This window comes from Eumetopias jubatus, unplaced genomic scaffold, assembly GCF_037043125.1.
Source record: "Eumetopias jubatus isolate StellerSeaLion01/CBP00866 unplaced genomic scaffold, mEumJub1_p1.0 scaffold_6, whole genome shotgun sequence".
NCBI lineage: Eukaryota > Metazoa > Chordata > Mammalia > Carnivora > Otariidae > Eumetopias > Eumetopias jubatus.
In genome coordinates this window covers 146,144,812-146,149,218 of record NW_028274812.1, presented here as the reverse complement: position 1 = coordinate 146,149,218, position 4,407 = coordinate 146,144,812, and the positions used below count along the sequence as shown (strand labels likewise).

The window sequence follows — 4,407 nt, the reverse complement described above, 5'->3', positions numbered from 1 at the left end:
GACACTTCCTTGCTCAGGCTTTTGAAGCCTGAAGGGAGCCAAGAGCGTAAGCACACACTCATGCAAAGCACACTGAGCCTAGCACACCTGTCCAGCCAAATGAACAGACCTGTCAGAATCTCTAGAAGTAAGAAAAAAAGAGTTTTATTTGAGCCCAACTTAGGCCGGCTGCTAGGAAACGCGCTCTTCACAGGGAAGAAAGTGTTCTGGAGAAGGAGCGGTTTTTACAGGGTCATATACTTTTTTATACCTTGTAAGAGCTCAAAAGACTACAGATTGGCATACAGGCAGGAATGAGCTTTTTCGCAAAGGAATGTCGGGAGTAGGAACATCCACCGATGGCTCAAGGACAGGCTGGCTTTCCTTTAGACTACTCATTTACAAAGCGGACGTACAGTGTATTCGTGGTGCGCCATACACTAGGCTTTTGGTTTGAGCAAAGTTTATGTATGGTCATGCTATCTTAGAAAGAAATTTCAAACGGCTTCCCCTGTGTATGAGGTCTTCAGAGAGTTTTTCTCTCATCACCTTCTGTAAGAGCGGGGGCATCCAGCGCCTCTGCACGCCCCGCTCATACCCTGGAGGCTCTGGAATGGCCCCACACTGCCCGGAGGAGGGCACTGGGTGGAGTGTGGTCGCTGAGGGATTCAACGGCAGGAACTGGGAGGCCACAAAGGAGCACAGAGGCATCATCGAGACCATGTCTGAAGAGTGAGCTCCTGCGTCTCCATTCCAGAAGTTGTAATGCTTGGGGCCGGCAGCTCTGCTGTCCTCGCGGCACCTCGGTGGTGCTCGTGAGGGTGGCTGGTGGGTGTGGACCCAGGCAGCCGGTTCCATTGGCCAGTGGCCATCTTGACCTCTGCGGTTTGTCCCAGCTACTCGTTTCTTTAGGCAGCTCTTTGCTCCTCCTCAGCCCAGACTGGGACATAGGCTAGTTGACATCCATCTTTCTCTTCCCAACTTTTGCGTGACCTATTAGGAAAATAAATATTTTGAACAGTGAAGCAATTACTGTGGCTTAACACCACCACAGAGATAAAATGAGACCCTCGAATTTGACACCCGTGACAAGTCACTTTGAGGCGCTTGTTCGTTTTCCTCTTGCTTGGGTGTATTTCAGTGAGAAAATCTGAGCCACTCTAGGAAATCAAGAGATGAAGATGCTATCCTCTTGGAGTTGTTGGACCATCAACTCGGTGATTTTTAAAAATATGCTGTTGGTTGTTTTCCTTGGCATAGATCAAAGAGAAAATACTTTTGGGAGACTCTTAACTCCGCTGAATCAGGGTTTTGGTGAGTGACTAATAGAACAAATTGGACGCCTGATGAATATGGTACCTGTGGCTAGTTGGAATTCCTCCCTCCAAATCCTAAAACGGTCTCTGAACAAGACCCAAGCAATGCAGATGTATTTTCCTTCCTCTGATCTCAGGTTCCTTCTCTGGTTAAAGGATCAATTCTCCTTAGTATTTTAGAACCCAGCCTCCCCTATCTCCTGAGTGGCCTCTGATACCCCTTTCCTGAATCTTCATCCTCTCTATTGGCATTTTTCCTTTAGCGACGTATTCAAATCTCTTGCACCCTGAAGCTGTAGGCCCTACTCCCTCTGGAAGTCCTATGTTCTACAGTAGAGATGGCCTTTGATTTTTCATTTTTATAGCCAAAATTCTGGAAAGAAATGATACAGCTTGTGTCCCGTTCTTCCCTTTCCACCACACTCCACAGAAACTGCCCCTATTAAAGATGAAAAACTCTTGATTCCTAAACTCCCTAGATCTTCTTCAGAGAAGGAGTATAAGATAGTGGTAACAAGCACAGACTCAGGAAGTCAGACTGCCAGGGTTTAAATCCCCATTCTGCCACTTACCAGCAGCATGATCTTGCACGAAACACTTAACTTCCTTGTACTTCATTTCCCTCATCCATAAGATGGGGTTGTTGTGAGGATTAAACAGCAAAGGGTTCTTGAATGACTGAGTTAGTACATATAAGGAGCCTGTAACACGCCTAGAACATAGAAATTCCCAACTGATCTCTGTATGACACTGCTGTCATCAACCTTTTATTTGAAACTCTCCTCCCTTGCCCTGACCCATTTTTGTTTGTTCATTTTCCTCATAATTTGCTGGCTGCTCCTTCTTATTCTTTACCCTTGTCTCCAGGTTTCCTGTTTTGCTTCTCTCTATATTTTAAAATAAAGTCATCTTCCTAAATAAATACATAATAAAAATAAAAACTCTCCAAAGAATTTTAAGTTTGGAGATAATTCAGCCATCCTATGAATGGCTTCCGTTTCCTGCGAGGTCCATTAATCGAACTCACATTCAAGTATCTCTTTTCTCCCATCTTCCATTCCAGTCCATCTTCAACTCATTGCATCTATGAAGCTTCACCTCATATTTCATCCCCTCCAGAGTCTTTTCTAGACTTTTCTCGAATTCTTAATTAAGTACTCCTTCTCTGTGCTCCCAGACTGTAACATGTAACTTCTACCTCTATGACACCACTTACAGCACCTGCTGTCTCCACGCTAGAGTGTGAACCGCTAGAGGAATGGGACTGAATCTCACCTGTCTTTATATTCCTAAAATCCAATATAGAGTCATATGAATTGGTAGTGCTCCAGAAACATTTGTTGAGTGAATGAACCAATAAATAAAATGAGCACTTTGATTGGGCCAATGTCTCTTGAAAGAAAAGGCTGAAGAGTTCACCAAGTACTGAGACCTTCTTACATGCAGTGCAGGGATCAGAACCATTTGCTTTATTTTTATTCCAGTACTTTCCCACAATACACTCACCACTATTGAGGTAGTCATACAAATATAGTGGTTGCAAGCACAGGCTCTGGTACCGGACTCTTCATCTTCCAGCTTCACCAGTTACTAAATGTGTTATCTTGGGCAAGTCATTTAATCTCTACGTACACCAGTTCCCTCCTCAGATAAACTTAATACATATCAGAATTTTTCTTACAAGGTAATGAGATAACACATGTGAAGTGACTAGAACAGGGTCTGGAACATACCATACATAGAACTTAAAATTATTATTTCATGGGCGCCTGGGTGGCTCAGTCGTTAAGCGTCTGCCCTCGGCTCAGGTCATGATCCCGGGGCCCTGGGATCGAGCCCCACATCGAGCCCCACATCGGGCTCCCCGCTCTGCGGGAAGCCTGCTTCTCCCTCTCCCACTCCCCCTGCCTGTGTTCCCTACCTCGCTGTGTCTCTCTAATAAATAAGTAAAATCTTTTTTAAAAATTATTTCAAATATTAAGACGACTTTGTATATTTTGGCCTTACTTCGCTCAATTAAAAACAAATACTAAACTATGGGGCGCATGGGTGGCTCAGTTCGTTAAGAGAACCACTACTGATTTCCTCTCGGGTCATGAACTCAGGGTCCTTAGAACAACACCCCCACCCCCCGCGTTGGGCTCCCTCTCAGTGCGAGTCTGCCCGAGATTGTCTCCCTCTGCCCCTTCCCCTACTTGCGCGCCAAATAAATAAATAAATAAAAATCTAAAAAAATATATGAATCTAAAATAAACTGCAGCTCCCCCTGGAGAATTCCAGAATTAGAAACATGACTGGTTAACCCTGAAGGCGTGACTGGTAAAACCCTGATGATGTTCTCACGGCTCCCCATCCCCAGTACTTTGCTCACAATCGAAGTCCCTGGCTGCGTTACCCAGGCTTTAGTCCTTTATTTTCTTAGTGTTCAGCCTTCCTCTTTGCTGTCTGAGGGCTCTTTTAAAAAACTTTTGTTCACAGAACAGTTGAGCAGGGAAAACAGATCTCCATAGACACTTCGCTCTGAAGGGAATCCCATTTCTGCTCCAACCCAAGCAGACGGGATTACTCTTCGTTGATTCCAGCCCAGAAACGGGACGGGGGACCGTCCTGGCGTGAGCGGTCCCAGCCTCGGCGGCAGCTGCCTCCACCTACACAAGGCCACCACCACCCCAAGCATCTCAGCCGTCTCGCCGGCCACATCTTCGGTGACTGGGCGCTTCCGCTGCGCTTCGGGAGCCTCCATTTCTCCCAGATCCTTCGGGGTGTTTTTCTCAGGGTCGGCATTCGTCTCCGTTACGCTACTTCTGGCTCGAGTTCTCTTTTAGCTGCTTTGAGGAAGGGGCCCAGGAGTCAGACACTGTAATATACACAACGTTGCTGCTTCTTAGACAAAGCGGCAGTGCAGTCCGGGCCTCAGCCCAGGACCCCGCAGCGTCCCGCACACTCCCGGGTTCCCGGCCCGCTCCGCCCCGAGCCGCCGCGGGCCCGGAGCGCAGGCGCCCCGGGGCCCCGCCCCGTCACAGGGGTTCAGCCCCCATTGGCCCAGAGGCCGGGGGCGGGGCGCCCCAGCCTCCGAAGCAGGGGTGGTCATGTGACTCGCGGGGGCGGGGCT

The 4,407-nt window shown here is 47.7% G+C and overlaps 1 long non-coding RNA gene across 1 annotated transcript; it reads right to left on the bottom strand.

Moving 5' to 3' along the window:
• Positions 1 to 122: 122 nt before the first annotated feature.
• LOC114212542 (uncharacterized) lies at positions 123 to 3,491 on the bottom strand. The gene is made up of 2 exons (XR_003609993.2): positions 1,868 to 3,491; positions 123 to 972 (listed from the first exon to the last, which is right to left on the bottom strand). It is a non-coding gene; the product is annotated as an uncharacterized LOC114212542 (long non-coding RNA).
• Between the last annotated feature and the right edge of the window lie 916 nt (positions 3,492 to 4,407).